Source organism: Apteryx mantelli, chromosome 1 (assembly GCF_036417845.1).
Source record: "Apteryx mantelli isolate bAptMan1 chromosome 1, bAptMan1.hap1, whole genome shotgun sequence".
Lineage (NCBI taxonomy): Eukaryota > Metazoa > Chordata > Aves > Apterygiformes > Apterygidae > Apteryx > Apteryx mantelli.
In genome coordinates this window covers 73,581,681-73,606,056 of record NC_089978.1, presented here as the reverse complement: position 1 = coordinate 73,606,056, position 24,376 = coordinate 73,581,681, and positions in this window count along the sequence as shown.

Here is a 24,376-nt window from a genome sequence, read left to right as displayed (position 1 = left end):
GCTGAAGTGGTCCTGAGTGACCAGAAGCAAATGCTTGAAAGTGTGTAAGAAGAGGCTGAGCAGACATAGTACTTCTCTCAGGTATCACCCTATATCCAGCATTTTGCATTTATCTTCTGGTAATTTGTCCAGCCTTCCCTTGAACCCATGTGAATTTTTAACACATAACTACACTGCCTGATAATCTAAAAAATAGTGTGGGAAGGAGACTGAAGCAAAACCAGCACAATAGGCCTAAGAATAAACTGCGCACGCAAACTGTGGCCATATATGGATGAATAGAATGTAGAATCATAAAACAATCATCAGGGTCATAGATGAAGGAATGCTGCAGTTTTACTTCAAGCATATTAACATTTAATAACATTTACTGAATTATGCCTTTGCTATACTGTAATATACACTGAACTCAGTGAGTAATCCAGTGAGAGTCCCTTGTAATAATGTTCCTAAAGAACTTCTGAAAAGCAGCTACTGCAAAATTCATTAGAAATGTAAGACAAGGGAGGAAGCTAATTTATACAGAAGCAGCTTCTCCATCTTCATGTCACTCCACTTAACAGGGGAATGGGCATCTCAAAGAAAATGATAAGGAAAATGTTCCAGGAAAGATAAAAAGAAAAAGTGGAAGGTCATAACTTACATTTAGACACATAAACTAGAAACAGAAGAACTTGTTCAGGCCACTGGTTTGTTTCCAAGATCAAATCAGGAAAAAAAAGTCCTATTATGGCAAGGGTCTAGTGTCTATATTAATAAAAAAGAAACCAAGAGGAGTGTAAGACATGTAAACGAAGGAAGGAGATTAAAATACTTCATAGAAACTGAAAACTGAAAGGCAATGTCAACTTTAGCAAGCACTTTGGTGTGAGAGGAGTGGCTCAGTGCAAGGAAGCAATTAGTGTTTGTCTTCTGTATCTACACCAGGTGGTGCAGGGATTTTACTTCAGATCAGCTTTTGTCTGGTCCCCTGACTGTGGACTGAAGTTGTCCAAAGGACCAGTCATTGATCCAGGCTCTTACGTCCTGGTTAAGGGTTGGAGTGCACTTAATGCACACCTGTAAGACAGCTTCAGGTTTAATCTTCTTCAAAAGGAATCAATGCACAGCTGGGGACAGATATGAGAATTTGCTACAAAACCTCACTATTATATCAAAGCAGAACATAACGTAGATGCAGCCATAGATCCCTGTAACTTGCTCCAGCAAATGTCAAGTAATGTCTCATATAATCTGCTTATCTTTAGATCAGGAGAATTAGTATGGAACCTGTTGATTAATTGGAGATTGAAACATAACTTTCTGGTGTGAGCATCAGTCTTTCTTCATATTTTGTAGGAATGGAAAATATTCATGTGAGAATGACGAGTTTGGCGGGGGGACTGTGGAAATGCTACTTTCTATTTCTGCCACTACTGCATTCAATTAAAATTTGCAATAAAACTAATTAAACTCTATGATTTCACACTGATTTGTGGACAGACATCAAATTATACATCAGTCATTCTGGATAAAAACTTGACCTGCCAAATAGTTTCTTTAAAAGCAGAATAAATGGAATCTGCAAGGACTGCATAATTCTGTAGCCGTTGTTCTCCTCACTGAGAAGATTTAATGTCTATTCCCTGTGCATGTCATCAATTTTGTCTGTCACATTAAAAAAGAAATAAATCACTTTTCAGCCACATGAGAACTTTCTCTAGGCTGAACTTTCTGTCTCTACAAAGTGTTCTTAGCTTGGAAACGAAATCCAGACTGTGATCCATTCCTCCTGGCACTGAGTCCAGAGAGCAGGTTTTGTTTCACTTCTGGAACACCTCAGGAGAGCTGTTGTGTATTATTAAGATAATGAATGAATAAAATAATAAATGTTAAATTCTAAGTACAGTTTGCAGAATTTGAGTTTCCTTGTTGGAGACAGCATATCCAAGTCCAATTTTGTGAATTCCTTAGTCTTTCATATGAGTTTGGGATCAGGGTGTATTATTAGACTCATGCAATCATTTTGCACATTGTATTCACTGTGGGTTTTTTTAGGTTATATAAAAGATTCCATCAATTTTGGTTTTAACCAGTCTACAGCACTGGTTTACAATAAGGATTCAAATGCACACATGCCTGGTTTCATAATCGCTGCTATTATTTGAATAATCAGTCCTACATAGCTATCGTTCAAATTATGTATTCAAAATTTCTTCATTGTTATCTGCAAAGCACCAGAAATAAAACTAATTTATAAGCAGCAGATGAGAACACTGCCTGGAAAATGGCAGGACAGGAAAGATGCATCAGCAAGTGGAATCCATTGCTTTCTATTTCCTCTCTGATTCAGGATGGTACAATGTGCTGAGAAACTGATGCCAAACCAAAGCTTAGGTGGAAAGTGGAAATTAATGACAAAGCAGCAAGTCTTTGCTTCAATATTAATTTTTTCTTATCACTTACTGTATGCAAAAGAAGGTGTTTTCAAATTTTAAAGCTCATTCTTGGTCAACACGTTCTCCAACTATCTATTTATGAATGTAAACCTTTCAGTTTAACTAACATACTACACAAAGAGTCACTATCTCTCACCATCAAAATTTTGTATTAAGAAATATAAGCTAAGTAGGGAAGAAGATATTCTAGGAAAAATTAAAAAGTCATTGATGCTACTTCTTACTAATCATCACAGATACTTCCTACTGACTAAAAGAGAACTGTGTGAAAATGTTGAACAAAGACAATTAAAAGAGGTAATAATGCAAACTACCGCAAATCTTGCATTCTTTCCTGGAAAGAAAATGAATTCCTAAAAAGCAAAAAATAATTTATTTTTTGAGAAATGAAATCTTTCAGCAATCAGAAAGACTGTTTCTGAAACACTAATGTAAAGCCTCATAGGAATTCCTCTGTTACAAGTGTCCTTATTTTCCTTCAACCAGAATTCCAAGTGTGATTCCACTTTCCAGCAGGTATCTCATGTGGGTACTCCCAGTGTAACCTGACAATATTCATCAAAATGGAACACCATAGTTCACAACCGGGGCTTTATTTTAATCAAGGAGCCCCACCTGTACAAGAAAACATGTCATGAGGCACCCAAACAACAGGTCCTATAAGGCACCTCTGAAGTATTCTCAGATTTTTTTTTAATTTCTGATTTTTTTTATAATCCTCCCATGGGTGAAAACAATCCCTAATAATAACATTTGCATAGAATAAGAGAAAACAAAGTTAAAGGTTCTCAAGAGGTCATTCAGTCTGCAGTATCAAGTAGACACACACCAGCTCCAGATAAGTTCATCTAACGTGTTTTTTATAGTTTCCAGTTGTGTGGATTAACAATGGTGTTTAAAGAGACATAACAAAGTCAAGAGTATACAAAATACTATTCCCTGACAAATCTTCACTTACCTGCTGTTGTAAGGGCAGTATCTTGAACTCTGGTATCTTCCAGAGCCTTGAAACCCAAATGCTTCAAGACCTGGATTTTTTGTACATGTGCACTACAAATCTTCCTGTCAGTTGTGGCCAAGACAGAGAAAACATCTGCTGTGGGATGTGTCTCATGGTGGAGGAGAAGACATGGAAGATCTGTAAAAGGATGTGGCTATTCAGCCTTTGAATGTCAAATATTATCCTCTCCATCACTTTTGACTGACCTCATCCATTCACTTATACTGAAGTTCAAAAACTTCTGAAAAATAAGCAGACCTGCAGCCTGTGAAAAGATATGTTTTTCTCTGTACTCTTTGGTGAAGAGTAATCTCTGTTCACTTTTTAAAGAAATAGTAAATACCTCTAGTAGTGGAATTCCAATATCAAACTCATAGAAACTTGCTGTATATCATCACATCAATCTGAAAAAGACAAGACTTACTCAAGAGCTACCCATCCGTGAGTCTTTCTCCAGACTCATGTCTGGACGAAATAACTAAATAAAGAATAACTGCCAAGCTGCAACAATATGCAACAGCAGCCGATGTGTTGGATGCCCTAGAGAGAGAGTTTGTGTAAAGGCACAGGGCAGAGAGGACTCATGGTGCTCTAAAAAATAAATTTTTCATGGTCATGGAGATCTCTACATCCACCTTGCTGGGCTTCTCAGCTCGTTTTATCTCAGCATTTGGGTACTCCTAACTTGTCCATAAAACAGAGCAAGAACAGAGGACCCAGAAGGCAGAAGTTCTGCTTTCTCTGCAGAAGAACTCAATGGGGTTTGAAAGAGAACCGTTCCTCCACTCTGAAATTTTTGCAACAAGGGACCTATAGGGATTGTTACTTTCCCTTCTTTGAACGAACAGCATGAGACCATGAACTACTGTGAGACTAGCTATGCTATCAACACTCAGTATTGTATCCCATACTGTGCTGATGAAATCATTGTCCTCACTGAAGTTTCTGAATCCCTCCTCCCCAAAAGTGGTCTTGGATGGAAAGGAGTTGGTTCAAAGGAAACCAAAGCAAGACTTTGGTGATCCAGTCTAGGAAGAAAAAGTGTTTTGCAGAACTGAATGCACTGGCGATATAGTTTTCACCTTCCATTGACGATGCACAGTCTTCATCACCTGAGTGTAAAATATTACAGGCCTCACTCAGGATCAATCAGAGCATGGCATTCATAATCTAAAACCCCTCTCTTTCATCTTCATCTTGTTTGGAAATCATGCTGTCTTCCCAGATAAGGATCTGATCACAGTGAGCAGTCATAAAAATCATCAAACCAAATAAATATGCCTATTTTTAGGAAAAGACCTTCTTTAAGACTTTCTGTCATAAAAGAAACCTGGAATATAAATACGTTTTATTTCCAGAGACCCATAGCCTAAAAGGATATTAATAAACCTAAATAGTAAAAAAAACAACCGGATAGAAGTTTCACAGACTCTGCAAAATATCTATTACACATGGAAGATATTTAGATATTCCTGTGATGTGGCAATATAAACTCCTTAGACAGAAATCAATTATTTTTTTCTCTCATTTGAGGTCTTTTTTGCACAAAATCATGTCATCTTAGTGTCATGGGTCTATGTGACCCAAGTGAATAAAAGACCTATGAGAAAAGATTGAAAGAACTGATAATTTTTAGTCTACAGGAGAGAAGACTGAGAGCATGATAATTGTCTACACATATGTGGAAGCCTGTTGCAAAGACAAAAAGAATAATTTGCTCCCCACATTTCTAGTGAATGAGGTAAGAAGTAGTCGGATTAAGCAAGGAAGATGCATTGAGACAATAGGAAAGAATGGCTAACAGCAAGACTAGTGGAACACCTGAATAGATTGCCTAGGAGCTCAGAGAATCTCCATCAGTTATCAGGCAAATAATTCTCAGGAATATGGGGTAGGGGAAGGAAGTAGGTGAATCCTTAAGGCTCCTTCCAACCCCTTTTGCCAGCTACTATGATGGCAATCCACCTTTCTCCACAACAGAGCAGACCTGAAGATTTTGGCCACCCTCAGCAGACTACTCCTCCATGTTTGATTGTCACCAGCACTGTCATTGCTGACATTAACATTACTTCAAAAATTGCTGCTATTCCAAAATTTTCATCTGCTCGTACACCAGAACTCTGGAATGCTTCAGAAACTGAAGAGGTGTCATTATCATAACTAGCAACATCACAGTCACAACAGGAATCAGCTTGCTCAATTAGTCTTAATGTGCTGTATTTGCTTTCCTTATTTAATAGCCTTGCAGCCTTTCCTGCAGCAGTCGTTAGCTGCAGCAAGTTCATCAGCTCCTTCATTAGTGCAGAGAAAGCTGGCAACATGCAGAGTCTACTCAAAAGACCCAATTTCCTGAGTGTCACTAATGCTTATTAGTATAGATAGCATTGCTTCCCTACAAAGTCACTCTGCCCTTTGGTGGGATTGGAACTGGGTTAGTAAATGACAATTGTTCAAACTACTATAATTCCAAAGATGGGAAATTCAGTGAAGGAAGGACTATAGACAAACAAAAAATAGGGAGTTTAATAATATGTAGCTTTCTTCCATAGCAATAGAAAAAAGTCTGGGAATATGCATGAATCTCCAAAGTCTCAAAGGTACTGGTAATGATCACTTTTGAAGCTTCTGATCAGCATTGTTTTAATTCAGTTCCCCATAAGGAATGTTTGAAAGAATTACAAAACAAACCACTTTGCTAAGTTAAAACATCTAAAGCAACAGCATAGGCAAGATTAACATAGAAGAAAGCACTCATCATCTTCTCTGGACCAACTGGACATTGGTCATCTAAAATGAGGTTTCCCATGGTTAACTGCTGATTTATTAACCCTAATTGTTCAACATGTAGACATAAAAGAATATATAGAACTAAAATTATGGAACTGTGGAAGTTCACAACTCTGATGTGCCCATGGGTTTTAAACAAGATATTTTATAAACATAGACCATATGATGAAATGTTCTATAGAAGAATAAAAATAGAAAGCAGATGAATTGTCAAATTTATACTGAGCTGGTTGTAGTCATCTCTGGAAGATGTATGAAGCTCAGAGGGACCCTGAAACTAAGTCTGTAGTTTAACAAGTGAAGCCAGCCCCTCCAGCAAAAGAATCACTCCAGCTGTCTTCCAGCCCCCAGACATTATATATAACACACCAAAAAAAACCCCTAGTTTTCAACCAGATCAGTTCTCCGTCTGGTTCACTGCAACTGTATGAAGGGCAGGATTAATTCTTTCAGCACATATACAAGAGCTTTAAAACAGTTTAACTGTCCAACACAAGGTAAGCCACTTAAAGCCATGTTCTACCTCATTCGTTTGAGCTGAATGTCTTATGAGTAGTCAAGGAGAGAGCAGTCATGGACAGAAGTACTTGTAACCTGAACAGAAGAAGTAGAGTACGGCCTTCTTTGCCCTTTTTGCTTCAGTCCTTAGGCTGGAATAAGAAATTCTCTATTCTGTGGGGGTTTCTGTGGGTTGTCAGTGTCTGTGAGGCATTGATGGTCTGAGGCTGCTAGTGAAATCATCAGTCCCAGAGCAAAATGAGTGCAGTCAAACCTGATGGCTTGATAAAGTGAAATATGTAGGAGAAACTTGAACGGAGGTTTGGATATTGTTTTAAGAGGAACTCTGCTACACCACAATCAACTCAAAGTAGGTGCCAACTAATAGGATTCCTGTACATTCTAGACCTAGGTAAGGATCTTTACAGATGGCATCTGCCTGAAAAAAAGCAGATTTTGTGCTTGTCTGAAAAAATCTTTAGCTAGGACAAGTCACTTTCCAAAATATACTTCCTGTGGTGTAAGCATGGAGGTTGACTCCCCTGTCTAGCAAAATCCTATGAACACTCAAAAGTAGGTGCACACACACACTATGTCATGGATGAGTGGTGCACTTCACTCGTAAGAGAGAAGCAGCATATGTTTTATTGAGATAAGATAGTGATTTAACAAAGTTCAATGGCAGATAAAACAGTGATTTAACAAGATTCGATGGCAAGGTACACTCAGCTATTTACTGCATGGAGGGCAGGGTCAGATGCACATGCAATGGAGACCCTCCCATTGAGACACGAGGTTCAGAGTGGACTCTTGCTTTCCAAACTCCTTCTCAGAGGAGTCTGGGTGCGGCTGGATCCAATCTTAGTCCCAGACTTGGTCAATGGTTTATGTCTAAAGGATTATGTGCACAATCAATCAGAGACGCAACTTAGCAAAGTTTGCAAAGTTTCAGCGCGCTATTAGTCACTTACCGAGGCTCTGTTGTGGGTAAGGAATCTCTCAGCCGCAAGGAGCAACCTTGAGAGCCATCCCTACTCAAGAGGAGATTCTGCCATGCAGCCCACTGCCATGCAGAAGAGCTCAACGGGCTCTGGGCTGCCTTTTATTTATGGAGTAGGATGGTTGACTTGTAGTCATATTTGCATACCAGTCATATTTGGGTGGGTGCATGCTTAATTAGCCCCAGGCTATGTGCTGTTTACAGAGAGGTCAAGTTGGGGTGGGGGGGAGAGCACATCCAGGGTGGAGAGGAAGGAGCACATTGTCACACACCACCACCACCAAAACCAGAATTATCTCAGGATCAAAGTATTATTGGCTTTTCTTTCTGTAAATACAGAAAAAAAACCACTCTCAAGAGAACACAAGATATAATAGCAGCAATTACCTATGTAGTGTTCAAGAATACTCTCAGAGACACTCAAGCTCTGGATACAGTTGCTCCCTGTTTTTTTCTGTCACGTTTACTCATCCCAGTTCCTCTACCTTTAGGCATATGAGTGTCTGTGTATTGACCAACAAGAGTGGTTATGAAGCAAGTTACCAATTCCTGCTCTTGTAAATTATCTTTACATACTTCAGATAAGGGTAGCTGATGATGAACCTATGAACACAAATTGTAAGATCACAATAATGCTCTGACTGGCCTTTTACTAATTTTATTGGAGCCCTAGAAAAAGATGTACTTATATGCATATGGAGATGGCTTGTAGAGAACTGAAAAACTGGAGGCGATGGTTAAATTACGGTGAGGATGATGGTCTGAAAGACTTTTTTTACAAAAAGAATTTTCATTTTTAACTATTCAGGTTGTAAAAAGAAACACTTTCAGGTCTTGTTTTCCCTTACAATCTCAATGGAGAGTCGGAGAAATGGCAGGGCTATGACATAACACAAAGCAAGGAATTCAAACTGATCAAATAGAAGGAATGAGATCATTATTCAGACTGCTTGAAACACTTTAGTTGTACAATTTGTTGTTGTTTGATTAGAGTTAGTTTACATTTATTTAATTAAATTATCCACAAGAAATACAATCTGTGTGAATCACTCAACACTCCTACTCTTTTAACTAAATGCTTCAATAAATCTTTCACCAAAGCTATAAAGGACAAGATTTCTGTTCCTGATATTTCTAAGATTAAAAAGTGAAGCAGGAAAAAAAGCTGGGAAGTGCTCCTCATTCTCCAGCCATGAGACTTTTTATGGTTCTTTGTTCTTTTGAACAGTGTGCACTTTGTTCTTTTTCTGTTCTTTTTTATTTTTTTTAAAGAGACCTGATAAACATTATTATCCTTTGCAGATCACCTCTAGTGAAATAGTAGGTACATGCTGACTTGCTAATCTAAAGCCAGCTGAGTCTGGATCAAGACCAGATCACTATACTGTTTTACATCTCTGCACAGTCATGCAGGATGGTATTCTGCCTTTCCGGACTGAGTGCCAGATGCCAATGCTATTTTGTTGATTAACCCTTCTAAAGCAATAGATACAGAAATTCTGTTCAGACATTTTATAAAAATGTTTTACTGTCTCAGGGTCAAGCTAAAGCTATGGGGCTCAAATACATTTCAGTTTTGTGACACAGGATAAGTGTGAGTGAAGGAAATAACAGGAGATTCCATCAGAGATCATGTTTAGACTATCCTTTGCCATCTGCTAATACCCTGCAAAGCACTTACACAAGTCACTGTTTGCAAAGACAGGGAAAAACTATTATTCGTTGCAGTTGTGGTACAGTACATGACATGGATACAACTCACCTCTACTCACTTCAGAGTGGTTCATGAGAACAGTGGTTTTTATTAGAAAGGCTTATAAGGGATTCAACATGAATAATTTCTAGAACAAAACTAAGCATATTTCTATGTTACAGGTCTCTGGACTAGAGTAAGTTCACAAAGTTGGGCTTTTCTGTATTATTCTGAGAGAAAAGTGATGTTGACTTGCATTCTCCATGTAAAAAGTACATGAGAATTGAGCCTAAATGTACCCACAGGTACCTTCCAAGGCATCCATTTTTTGGTGTTTGTCAGTGTCTTCAGCAAAAGCAGGGATGGGAGGTAAAAGGACTAAGTCAAAACCGGTACAGCCAATCTACACAGAAAAATCCATTCAGGAGCATGCCATAAGGCCCAGCAGACAGGTGTGTCTGAGAGGCTTTGATCATGTGGGTCCTCATGCTGTTACTAGCAATCAGTTTATACTGAGCGAAGATGCAGACAAACTAAATGCTGGTATAGCTAATCTTCCATTTTAAACCTATGTATTACCAGACTTGTACCTCTTTGCTTAACTTCTCTTGTATTCTACATTTTTCATGTTTTTCTGTTTCATCTCTAATGGTACTGACATAGAATATAGATTGGCAGAAGCTGACATCAATCTTCTGATAAGCTGTTGCATGGTACCAGTAAGACACATCAAGAGGGGAAATAAATTTACAATGACATTTTTATGTTTAGCAGCCAAAATAAGAGGCAGAGAGGCAGAGAAGTCCGTTCACGGCACTATGGAGTACTTGCTGGTTGGCAGACTGAATTCCTTAATGATATTCTTATTAAGTTTTTGCTGCCAAATGCTGTTTGCTTTTGCTGTCAGAACTGTCTGCATCAATAATGAGTAACTACTTGGAAGCTACTTATGTAAAGTATTGTTTTCATATCACTACCATAGACAGCATCTCCTGTCTATGGCAGGAGAAAGCACCTTATGAATGAATTCATGGAACAATCCTTCTCAATGCACTTAGGCTAGGACAGTGTCTCTATGGACACAGTCACATTGGTTTAGCCTACAGCGTCTCCAGGACAAAGGCCGCTAGACCTAATGCACTTTTCATCTGAGTTGTCTCATATCATATTTCACTATGCTTGCAATTGAATTAACTCTGCTGTGAAGATAGTCTATTAGCAGTACTTATGAGAGAAGTGAGCTGAGGTAGTCGTGGGAGACCTTCCAGACAAATGAAAACATGCTGAGTAAGCCAATGAGCTACTATAATAAGGTCTCAGAGATAAAAGCCTCTTGGCAAATGGGGAAGGCTCACAACACATGAAGAGAGGTTTCTGGGTAGTCTTGTAAAAAGTACAGTTACCAGCACAAATAAAACAAAGGAAAATGTCTCTCTCTTTTTGTGCGCTGCAGTTTTTGTCTTTCTGCTTTTGTCTCAAATGTATTGCTGCTTTTATTTCCCCTGGTCGATACCAGCTCTATCGGCAGAACATATATAAGTAACTTAGACTGAATGCATGAGAAGGAAATTTCTGCCCATGGAGCTGATCTGCTTGCAGAGGTTTGTTACTCTGATGATTTGGTCTATGTGAGTTTTGGCTAATATTGGAAAGTTGCTATCATTAAAACTCTCTATTGGTGAATACTCTTTTATGGAGGTGTAATCCAGTAACTGTTCATGAATCACTAATACATCTAACCCAGATAGGGTCAGATGCAGATTTAGCTCTAGACGGCTAAATTGTTCTTGAAAACAGCAATCAAGGTCTTATTAAGGCTGAGCAGTACATAGCATGGTTATAGACCTTCTCAACTGTAACAAGATATTTATGAAGATACAAGTTTAAAAGAGTAAAAAAAAATGTGTAATGATAATTAGCATTGAAAAGGGAGAAAAGCTAAAGGAGAGACCTATAAACCACAAAAAGGAGAAAATGTCAATCCTGTCATGTGGTAGTGAAGACTATATAGCAGAAGTGCACAATGGTAGACCAGAGCCTTGCTGAAATAAAGTCACCAGTACTTACTTATGCCCAACTATGTAACCACACTTGGGTCCCTCTGGCACATTGGCTCCAGTGTGTTTGTGTTACCTGAATGTTAGGTAGTTGTATCCCTGCAGCATAAAGACAAGCATGATGGAAAGCTGCTTAGAAAAAGGCATGGACAAAATGAAGAACTCCTGTGTGTACCTCCAAACATCTTTTCATAGTGTATATATAGAGCAAACTTGCACGCTTCCTAGGATTTGACTTTACTGGAAAGGAACACAATAATACAGCTTTGGTAACTAAAATAGCAGAAAAACTACATCAAAATTACAAATTGAAGCCTAGAATACATTTAAAGTCTTACCACTTCTAACTATGATGGCGAGAGGGTGTGTGATTTTCTTGGGCAGGTTAGTTATATCTGTATCAGACATTTCATGCAGTCCACAATACACCCTCCAGCTTTTTATAATAAACCCAATAATATGCATCATTCTACTATTGTATCTTAGTGGCTGGGTGACTAGGGAAGCCAGACACTTTTTTTCTGGCACAATTACAACAGGAAAAATTGTCAAGTATAGACAAAGTCTTAGGATGACTGTTCTTCAGCCCGCAAGATGGCCTTATTCACCTCTCAAATTACTTTTTTTCTTCAGTGTGTCATTGCATAGTGTGATAACCAGGCTACTCCTAACAAACCATGCCTGCTGCAATGAATCTCCTTGTCAGGGAGCAGCAAGATCCATCTGCACCCTGAGGAAAAGAAAGCAGGAAGCCAAGCATAATAACACAGCAAGCAGGTACAAGGGCCTAGCCAGCAAGGGCTGAGTCCCACAGTACTCAAGTGAGATGAGCAGAGCAGGTCTGGTGATGGTAGTCAGCTTAGGCTGAAAGCCTAGATCATCAGTCAAGTCCACAGGCAGGACTGAGATGAAGCGAGGAAGTCAAGTCCATGAGTCAGGATCAGGGTATGGATCAACGGGGTCCATGGCCAGGGACAGGTATGGCTGCAGTGCAGCTGCAATGCAGCTCAAGGCAGGAAACAAGGACGAGAGTCACTGCTTAAAAGCAGCTCCCAAGAGAAGGAGTGGGGAGCCTTACCTGCAGCCTTTCTTCATAAGAGCTCTTCTCAGCGAGATGGCCTTGAATGCACTCTTGGCCCTAAGCCCAGGCAGGCAAACCCCCAGGAGGTTGTGGGGGGGATATGCTTAGGATCCCAACATTCCTTCGGACTTCCAACGTCAGCATTCAACGTGTGTTCTCCTTCCAAATGGTGATGAACTCTTGGAAGAAATAAGAACAGAACTGTGCTTAGAAACAAGGCTGTAATATACTTTAAAAGTAATGACGAATCTGAGTGTTTCATTTGCTCTATGGTCAAAAAAAGCATGTGGCTGTAAGGACCCTTGTAAACCACATAGGATATTCCATCTAAGAAAAATGGGAAAATAAATTGCCATCTGGTTGTATTTAAAAATGAATGGAGATTGTTGCAGCTCAGGTGACATTTGAAAGTTACGTTCATCCTATTTCTCAGTGATAGATGGAAAAAGAATATTCATTCACACAGTTAAAATGAGACGAGCCTTTATTCTTGGTTTTGAAACCAAATAGACTCCTCGTAAATGAAAAATGTTGAATCAGAATGTGAGAGAGACAGACATACAGACAGACAGATAGATAAGCTTTGTGTAAATAGAGAATAACAGCTGAACTAGTGAATTAATTCAGATGCAATAATTCATGAAAGACTGAGATAACAGCCTTGTTATGAAGTTTGTTAGAGAGTCTGCATAGTCATATAAAGTAGTCAACACTTCAGGCTTATAGAGGCCACCTCTGCTACTTAAATTATGTCATGCTGATTTTGCTAGCTGTTGTACAACCACATACAAAAATAGTCCTTACCTCAAAGAATTCACTAAGACTCCAGCCTGCAGCACCAGGGTATCTTAGGTTGTTCCTTTGTTTTCCTCTGTTTCATGAAACAAGGGGGAAGATACTTTTGATCTAGTCCCATGACAATGATTGGTGCAAGAGAGGGAAGGGCCAGGCAGAATGAAAGACGTTCAGAAGAGACCCGGTTCTTCCAGGAACCTGGTAGGCATTTTGAGCTAGAGCTGGTAAGGGCCTTAAAATTGCCTAAAAATTCAACTCCACTGAGACTAAAGACGTCTGACCTCCAAAACTGAATCTATACTCCTGTGCCTAGAGTTCTTTATGCAATGTATAAGGAGAATCAGCTAGCTCAGGGGAAAATCCATCTGAACCATGAAATATTATCTGTTTCCTGTAGTCTTTGCATCAAGCAAGTCATGCTCTCAGCAGGTTCAGGACTCTCAATGGGTCCCCCTACATCACACCGACTCATTTACTCTAATGCTATAGGGTGCATGAAGGCTCCAGTCACAATTTTCAACTCAGGTCTCCTTCAATCTTGCAACACAATTATAACTAAAGTAGGGATCACAAGGAATATAAGAGGGTTCCAAGACATGCTTATGTACCAATTCCAGATATAGCTGTTAGCAAATAGGATACAATTTGCATTCATCTTATGCAATTTTCAGTTGAATGTTCACGAGACTATGAAATTCCGGATTTATTGGGTTTAATTTTTTTTTAATGTTTGTTTTGAACAACAGGAGAAAGTCCTGCATAGAAGTTATGCAGTTTCCCTCAGAATAGCCACACAAGAATCTGCTTTGACATTCATGGACCCCCTGTTCCCAATCCCTAATTCAGATTAGAGTGTGACACTAACACCAGTTCATCTGAACAATAAGCATGTGGGTTAGCAATGTATTTATAACACATCACTCTTACAGAGTTACTCTTCTGAAATTCACTTTCCTTGCTTTTAACTTGTACCTCAAGAAATTCACCCAATTTTTTGTGTAAAGCTCCTTACTGCCTTGGCAATGACCCACACTCATAAAAGGCATGTTTTGTATGTGCAGGTCCTACTAACCTCATGAGGAGTGGAAAGACTGTTAAAAAGTGTATTTTGGAAGAGGGACAATATATTAAATATTGAAACATCTGACTCTGGATTGCAACTCTAGCTCCTGCCTTCCTTCTTCCTGCAGGATTGGATGGAGACAGTGGAAACTGCTAACTTAAATAAAAATGATTTCTGTATCCAAAATAAGCAGTGAGTAGGCAGATTATAAATAGAACTTTCTTTATTTTACTAGGTTGAAGTAGAATTATATAAACTATATGATCACTTCTGCTGATGGAGATTTTAAATAACGTTATACCAGGTCTTATTTCTAAGTTATTGCCAGAGGAGGCTCAGCTATTACAATCTAGTAGAGATCAACACCTCATCAGGCTCAAAAGGAAATTAAACTAGTGGAGTCTAAAAAAACTCAGGCATGAACACTTTTTCAGTGACTTGTATTAATTGTTCCAAAGGCTTTACTCACCTTCTTGAAATTGTAAACTGGAAAGATCTCCTTTTCCATGAAGCTAATGGAAACACCATACACATCAAAAGTTTTTTTAAAAAACCTAACTGCCTTATTTCTAGTGATTAATTTCAAATCATAAAACTGAACAGGTTAAAAGTGAAGTATTTAAATGGGTAAGTCAAAGATCTGAGCTGTAGAGTGAGTGCTTGCTCTGGTTTTGCTGCAGGGATGTATAAATTCTGCATTAGCTACTTCATTCTGTAGTGGTTACTTCACTCTATTCAGAACTCTACCCTCCCATGCTATCTTGTAGTATAAAAAGAAAAGGAGTTTGAGGAAGGGAGTATCTGTGTCTCTGGGGAAAATGAAGTTCTGAAAAGCTGAAGAATAAAGTAACAGCCATTAAAAAAAAATAAAAATCATCTGAAGCAGAAGCAATACCCAAGGACAGGCTCAGTCCTGAAAATAGAAAGCTGTGTAGTAAGTCATTGAAAATATAAATTAGACAGTACAAAGAGCCATTACACAAAAACACATCTTCCCATTCTCCTTTTAGCCTGCCTGTTTTTTCCCCCATTTAACTAACGAATATCCATGCCCTTGTGAGTTTCCAAGCCAAGTGGACCAACAGATGGGAAAGAAGCATTTACAAGAGCAGTGAGCCTTGTCTCATAAGCATACAGAAAGGCTAACCAGACCCCTTTCCCTAGCCACATATCGTAGCCATGTCCACAACACATGTCTGCGTATAACCTCTAGCTGGAGTGCCTCATCCAAGACCACAGTGCCTGCTTTACCAGCTCCTCTAAGCGGTCTAGTTATATCCACTCCACATACAGCACAGAATGTGCTGGGGTGTGATGCCTACCCCAAAAAAACAATTGATAATCCAAATCTTTCTAGTGCTCCTCTCCTCTAACTTGTTTGCACGTGCAGGCTCTGTATCTCACTCTTTACACAAAGAGCCCTGCTTTATTCTCACATTTGCCCAACACCTTAGCTTAGCAATGCATGGGGAGGAAGAAAATCTGAGCCAGCTGTCAAACACAAATCTCTAGGCTATTGGCCTTCATTACTGCTTCTCTGTGGCATACCCAGGACCTGCACTTAGCAGCCCCCAGCTGGAGCTTTGAGCACTTGAACCCATAGGATTTATCAAGACTGTCTGTGGGATGTACTAGCTGGCACGCGAAAGCTGGGAAATAGCAAAGTTTTTGTGCTGTTGTATCAGTTATTTCACTCTAACAGTAATTTTGTGTGTGGTCTGAGATCAAAACAGTCGGGAAGGTTAGGAATTTACTTTTAGGCGTTCTTCAGCTCCCAGTGAAGAACAATTGTCCTATAGATAGCATCTTAACTAAATGTAGGATGCAAGAGAGATAGCAATTACTTCTAAAAAGAGATGTTTCTTTGTCCCTGGTAGTAAACTGTAATTTTTTCTCAAAGTATATGACCATGTTAAAGGGCATCATTTTAGAAGTCCTTGACAGCTGGATTTTGAATACAGCTTTTGTTCAGCCATAACTATCTCTATTCAGAAACCACACAGAGTACTTTAGACCATAAATGTATAAGCATAGCCTATACTAAAGCTAGACTAACATGAAGAGTGTTTACAGGGCAGCCTGTAGATGTATTATAGATTTTAGAGTGTCTCAAGATTAATTCAGGTGTTAAAAACCCTAGTCTACATAGCTTTACAAATTGAAATAAATAATAAAGATGCTCAGGAATTTCCTTAGAGTAGGACATTAATTTCTAGACAGAGCTTTCTGATGTAGTCTGTAGATACAGTCATTTTGTTCTTTAAAAAATGAAAACGGGAAGTAATGCCTTTCAAATGCATTGTTTTGTTTTGAAATGTCCATTAACATGCAGTAAAGTCATATAGAAATCAAATGAATGGCCTGACAGATGGAATACAAAACTGTTTTTTACTTGCACTTGCTCTCTGGTTGGCTGGGTTTTGGAAATGAAGACTGTATGATATGCATGCGTAATTAGAGTCTCTACAGACAAGTTAATTTTGCGTGAGAGTGAGTGCTGTGCAATCATACTCACTGAGCCAATGAATGCTACCAAAATGGCATTCATGTGGATGACACCCTTCCTTCCCTGCTCCTACACAGAGTACTGGGTGTGGGCAGAAAAATGGTTCTCAACTTTACTTTAGATCTCTATCACCTGGCATTGTTCTCACACTTTTTGAGAGAAAGACGGATAATTAAAGCTTTTGCTTTAGGATATTTGGGCATAGCTTTCTAGTTTTAACACCCTGGGTTCTTTTCCTTTCCCCTTTCCATATGACTCTCCATTTTATCCTGCACATTTCTCTGCTTCTGGGGCTACATTTAGTTCTCCCAAGAAGCTGGCACTGTCTGCTTTCTTCTCAAGTTTTGCCAGAACCATTAGTGACTCCAGGAACAGCAGAACTAATGAAGCCTTGTTTCCGAAGAATTTGTGTCTTATTGTTGGATTGCTTCATATCTAATAAATTGTGAGCTATGATTAAAATTTTTCTCACAGTCACAGTATTCATATATCTTTCTCTTGCATAGATTCTTTGTTATTTACTAAGACTTGAGCATAACCTATACCTTTTTCATGCACCTACTTCCCATAAATGTATAGGGGACCTAACATCCTGAGACCTATGCTATTTCAGATGAAACAAGCCAGTGATTAAAAAATTACTGGGAGACCAGACAGACAGGGGAGTAGGAAGACAGAGAGACATAAAGATACACAGGCACGTGTACATATATGTATACAGACGTGCACACAGGCTAAAAAAATCACAGCCTTCACCAGCACAGATATTTGAGCAAGATGTCTAACAACAACTCATCTTTCTGATATTGCTGATTCTATTCAGGGATCTAGTTTAAGCTATCCTGGCAAAAGAGTTATTTTGCTAATATATTCTATGTAATCTGCTGGGAGTGAATCCAGTATAGTTAGCTTGGGAAGTCATTTTGTGTGTATGGTGGACAAACTCAAGCATCTGCTGAAATTGCCAGTACCTTGAATCAACACTTCAATTTTCCTTTTAAACAGGCACTAGAGTTTGAGATCCTGTTCATACCTAGTCACCATATCGCAGAGAGAGAGGCTTCCAGACTATTTGATCTATATCCCTCCCCCCACCAAGCCTCAGACGGAAGTTTATTGATACTAAGCCTACTTTTTCTCTGTACCTTTTGTAGAATTCTTCAAAGCAATCCACATGTTGAAACTTTGGGATCTAACAGTACTTCTCAGCTGTGTTTCAGGTGTATGTTCTGGCTTTGTCTTCGGCTGATTCCTGCCCTTAATTCACTATTTGCCCCAAACTATTGCTTCTATAGGAAAAAAAAACATGATTGAATAAGCCAGTAAGAACATATGGTACTCTCCAGGGCTGGCCTAACTGGCTTAGCTTAACTGCCAAGTATGAAGCCCATGATAATGTAAACTTGTTCATTTAAAAAACATTCCCATGGAGACATTGGAATAAAAGAACACGATAACTTTCTGATAATTATTTTCATGCTAATAGTACAAATGCTGTATGCATTAGACCTTCATCATCTTTCATTCGTTGCTTTCAATGAGCACTGCAGCCGTGATTATTAAATCTTCCGTTCCAATGACAAGCAAAAGGTAGAAATTTGCACCCAAGAATTATCAGGATTTTTTTTTATGAATAGGTTTCATACTCCAAAGTTCACACTGCTTTTACATGATTTGGAAATCTATGGATGCACTCCTTTCACCAGCAATGAATTTATATTCTGTACAACAAAAAAAATTAGTTTTTTTTTGGTTAGGTTTGTTTGTTTGCTTGTTGAGCTACAACACAATTTGCAAATTCATTTAACAAGTATTCACTGGGGAAATTTATTGTTTATATAAGATCATAAATTAAATTTGGAAGGCAGGAAAGAAAGTTTATTCAGTTAAATCTCATTACCTTCTGGAAAACCTATCTGGAAATTCCTAATTCTCCTTACTTCAAAACAGAAATTTGATACTGTAACATTATTGTGACCACAGGCTATAATTCTAAGGCCTGTAATTGCAGAAGAGAATAATATTACACAGAAGTGTGTTCATTAGTGTTTTTATTCACATGAATATTTCTATTGAGATGACTATAGTCAATTCATATAAAGGTACTTGTATTTGTATGGTTTTGCATCTATCCAGCTGTATCCAAGATCAGAACAAAGGTATAACACAAGCACCAACAGCAAAGGAAAATATTTGGGTCTGTGCTTTTGCTTGCTTCATGATATACAAATGTCTCCAGTTCATTTTGCATTAGAAGTTAAGGTCTTCTTAACTCCATTTTGTGTAATTTTCCCTGAAAGACACTCTCAGTGAATGGTGAATTGTAGCAATTATAACATTACAAAGATCTAAGAGGTGAAACTTGCACAATGAGAGGCAAAGACACATCGGGCAGCCTGACTGAATGCTATATTTATTTGTACGGTTATGCTAAATTTAATGCCAGTACTGTGTAGCAGTAGCTATGTTTTTGAACAGAGCCAATTAACCTTGGTGGTGCACTCCACTAACATGTCTATTCTGTTTCCAGTACTTAAATTAGGATGTTCAGAGTTAGCCTGGCTATTTCTCTATGGCAATGCATTGTGCTGCATGTAAGCATAACCTTCGTGCTGGTTATACCCTCATATGGTAATACTTCCAGATGAGGCAGGAACCTCTGTGAGACTCCCTTCACACAAATCTCCTCTATGTCATTCCATCCAGGAGGAAAAACACTTTCCTGTGGGGGAGAAAGGAAGTATCTGGTACTGGTGAAGTCCTAGATCTGAAGAAATACACAGGCACATCTGTGCACAGGCCCTGTACTTCCATGACTCATTTGGCCCTCTGCAGTTCTGGCCCTATACTGCAATGAGCCTGGACACTCTGAGCAATTCAGCAAGAGGCTCTTCTCTTTGCAACTGTTCCATATCCTTCTTCCTAAGGCCATGGAGCTTCATAGCCATGGACCACATAAACTTAATAACGCTTCTATATTACAAGTCCAGATATGTGTGAGTGTATGTGTTCTTCCCTCTCTCAATCATCTTACCTCTTTGTCATTCACACTAGAGTTAGGGAGACTTGTGGAAAAGGAATAACATGAAACATCAGCAAGACTTTATTCTTAGGGATTATGTGCACTCCAAATATATTTCGACTAGGCTGTGATACTGACTCCTCTGACTAGTGTCTGTCTGTAAATTCAACCTTACAAGTTCTCTAACACCTTTAATGACGTTGTTTATTTTCTGCTTTCTTGACAGCAGCTAGAATAGTTGAACAGCACTAAGAATCTTTCACCTCAGAGGAAAAAAACAGCAACAGATATATCTAGACTGCAGAGCAGATGTGCTCTCCAGCATCTTGCAGTCCTGATCCTCCACTTGTCCAACACGAGCCCCTTATTCACAATTAAGTTGATAATCCTCACATTGTTGTTACGCAGAAACACTATCACTGAGGTGTCTTGTAAATCACCCGCCTGAGGCTGGCATGAGCAACAGAGAAGCAGACCTTTTATATAAAATGCTGCTGAAAAGGCTAAGGTCACATCCAGCTAGAATTATCACAAGTAAAGATGCAGAAGAAAAATGTTTTCCCTGTCCCCAGAGCTGCAGTGGACAACACTGTTTTTTTTCTAACCAAGAGTCTGCAGACACTAAATCACACACGTTACATGCATATACATGCTTAGCCCATCCCAAAATAGGTTTATTCTAGTTCACTTTCTGGGACAGTGATATCCTGGGGAATACATATATTTATGACTGCTCTGCACCATCATACAAAGAAAGCACAAGCCAGATATTAATTCCAACACGATCTGGGCTGAACCCAACCCTAAATAAAGCTATTCAAAGTCACTGATTTCACAAGTGTTGTAGGGTGGAACCATGCCAATTAAAAACCTCCAAAGGACTTGGGGAAATTATTAAATGTAAAACAGCAGTGAATGATTAACTTACTTGCTGACCTGCCCTAATAAGCTTGCTTCTTTGATGGATGATACAAGAACTTGGGGGGGGGGGGGGGGGGTCCTGTGGTACTTCCATCTTAAAGTTTCTATAATCAGTAACTTAGCCACAATCTTTGCTACTTCATTCTGGCCCAACTACCAGAGAATCTGGTGTGTCAGCTTCTGCACTTTCAGAATACAAATAGCATCTCTAAATCTCTTTCCAACTTTGAAAATATACAGGGTTATCTTTTGTTACCTCAGAGGAAAAATGCATTATGAAGAACAAGTACTTTATGTAGATAATGTTACCAGCCAATCTATGAAATCTGTTTTAGTTTTTTTTTTGTATACTCAGTAAATAAATTTCAAAACTGGAGTATAAAGCAATTTTCCAGGTAGTTTTGTGGTTTGGGTTTCTATGTTCTTGCTGTAAAAAGGAGCATCAGCTTCTACAGAATGAAGTAATCTTGGACTATTCATACATGATGCCTATAGGAAACTGACTACTGTAGGGACTGTACATATTTTTGAAATATAATTATTTGCTTATACATTATTATTTATTCTTTGTAAATAGCTGACTAAATCATTTAAAAATGCACTAGACGCACCTAATGCCTGCAAACACGTATTTAAGTAGTCATTCTCATATTATGCTTTGACATCTCTTTGTTTGCTCACATTCACTGGAAGATCTGTCTCTTACTTTGCATGCTTTCAAGGTCTTGGATTGCCTCAATTCTGCATTCATGCAGTACCTAGGACAGTTGTGATCCAGTCCTATTTGAAATTGTTTACCACCATCACCATCCAAATGATAAATAATAACTCTGAACTTAGCAGGTTTTTCTTTCCTTTTGAGATGCTAATGTTGAAAGAATTGACTCTGTTCCCAGAACTGCATGTTCTCTTTTTATTAGTCTTAGAAAAGAAACAAAAAACCCCCAAACTTCTAACCTTCCATGAAAAGAAACACTGCCAGTTTTAACTTATACTTTTTTGCATGACTTTCCCTCCTCACCATGATCTGTTGCTAAAAGTAGAACTGGACAAAAAAATTCATATTTCAAACTTTTTTGAAAAATTTGTTTTCACATTTTTACTATCTGCGCATACCCTAATGCCATTAGTTTTCCAAGATTATCTAGGGCTTTGTATTGTTGTACCTATGCAGTGGGCATATGTTACTCCATAGAATCAGCTGTAGATTTACTAGAGGAGGATAAAGGTACCAGAAAATTCCTTTCACATACGTATCACTAGCTGTAGGATGCAGTTGAATTGTGAGGGAAGGCATGCATGACTGTGCATCTTGGCTACATGCAGCCTTGACCAACTCAGAGGCCAAAGTTACAAGAGATGACAGTAGCGTGGTAACCAATGTCTGTTGATATGGCTGTTTTTTCTTCGTGCATTTTTCAGTGCTTTGCATATCATTGCCTTATCTCATACACAGTAGCTTTTTCTGCTCGGGTCTCAGAGCCCGGGGTCCATTGCTCTTTCCCAGAACACATGGTGGAGTGCCAGGGACAGAAAGACATGATCTTACCTGTAATTCCACGTGGCAGAAGTCTCCCTCATATGGCATAATGTGGGGATCATGTGCAAATAATGGAGCAGATCTTTTTTTCCTCTGATTCTGGAAAAACAGCTGACTAATTGCACAATTCTGATCAGGTCATGCATCAAGGAAAAATATATTGTGGGGGTTCTGTTAATTCTAAGTTCATAGCGGTCATTCAGGCAGACAAGCCTGCACATACACATTTTTTAAGATTTTACAGGCTGTGGTTTAGTGAAAACTCAAAATGCTCTTGTAAAGCATTTTAAGAACTAATGATGAAAAGTGCAATATGGGAGGCAGGGCATATTGCCTGCAAAGCAGCCCCAAGAGGATTGCCATTAGCAGAGGTCACTCATCGGCCTGGCTAAGATAATGACTTGAAGGCAGAAGGATGCCTGCTTCTTGATGCATAACACACTCGTAAGAGTCAGCACTCAAGACCATATGATCCCTCAGTCTTTCTTCCAGCACATTAGGCAGCCACTACATACCAGCACCTCTGTTATTGATGCCAGTCCTTGGCACGAGATTGTGAATGTGACCAGCTGTATCCTGAAATAAGTATCCCTACTGTTGGCCAACATGTGCCTGGGGAACTGTGTAGTACTTATAATGTACATGCCTATAGTTACTGAGATATGACAGACAAGCTCACCCTCCTGCAGCCTCTGTTAATTTAGACATGCTCTGGGTACATTAGAGAGTGACAAGGACGCAGCAGCTGGCCCTGGTGTCAAGGATGACAAACAGACAGCCCTGTAGAGAGCACGGTCATGCTGCCTCCCACAGGGTCCGACTCTCTTCCGTCATGAAGCTCCACAGTGCTTCCTGCTCCCTTTTTCTCCTTCCCATCTTCACACATTGCAGCCTGTCTCAACACATTTCTGCCAAAAGATTAGTCTGATTGCTGAACATCGTGCCAAGCAAGGTGCCTCATGAAGGCAGCTTGCTAGAGCTGTGGATTGTGCAGCCTAATTTAGGGCAGAGCAACTGCTAAAAAAGTCTTGCCTACCCCTAAAGGCTTGTAGAATAGGTGTTGTGCTTGTGGATGCCATTATATACCAATATGCTCTGCCATCCAATTTAAGCAAAATTTTGACTGAAAACAATCAGAGTTTAAGCCGCAGGGCTCACCTCACAAATGGATGGAGTAATATTCCAGTAATGTTATCTAGCTTTCGTACAGCACTGTTCATGTGTAGCTTTTTGATGGCCAAATTTTCCCCTAGTACAAAATTGTTACTGTTCGAGTGATTACTTCTCATATAAATTTGGTGCTCAATTGTGTTTCAAATGATTATATTTTGATTGATATATTTATATCTTTCTCCACATAGACATAAGCAGTGAAACAAACATACAAGTAAAGTATGTCAAGCACAAATCAAAGGAAACAAAAGTCAAGAGGAAAGAAGTGGCCTTTTAATTAAAGTACAGGATTAGGCATTAGGAAACCTCAATTTTCAAGGTTTCCTGTATAAAGTCAGATAACTTAACCTCTCTGGGCCGTAGTGTGATACTCTTAGTCATGCTGAACCGGACCTCACTGCACATTTCCTTTGAAGGCTTACACATTTGCCCAACTTTTCACGTGTTTGACTCCTCGTAATGAGGAGTTAACTCTTGCTAAATATGTGGGTCTTTGCTTGACTGAAGTCATAGTTTCTTTGGTGTAAACAGCTCTATCTCTACCTTGAAATGAAATGATTAAAACTAAGCCATTTAATTCAAGAATACTTGTTCCTCCAGGCTTCTCCCGAGGGAGATGAATGTGAGAAGAACATCCCGATTCAGCAACTGTACAAAGGTCGTACTACTGATTGGGAAGACTGAGTTATGTAGAAAGCTTTCTGTTCAGATTGAGTAGTTTTACTTTACTGGAAAAAAAAAACAAAACATGTTTTGACATGCGGGAAAGGTGCCTATCTAAACAAATATAAGTCTGCAGCTG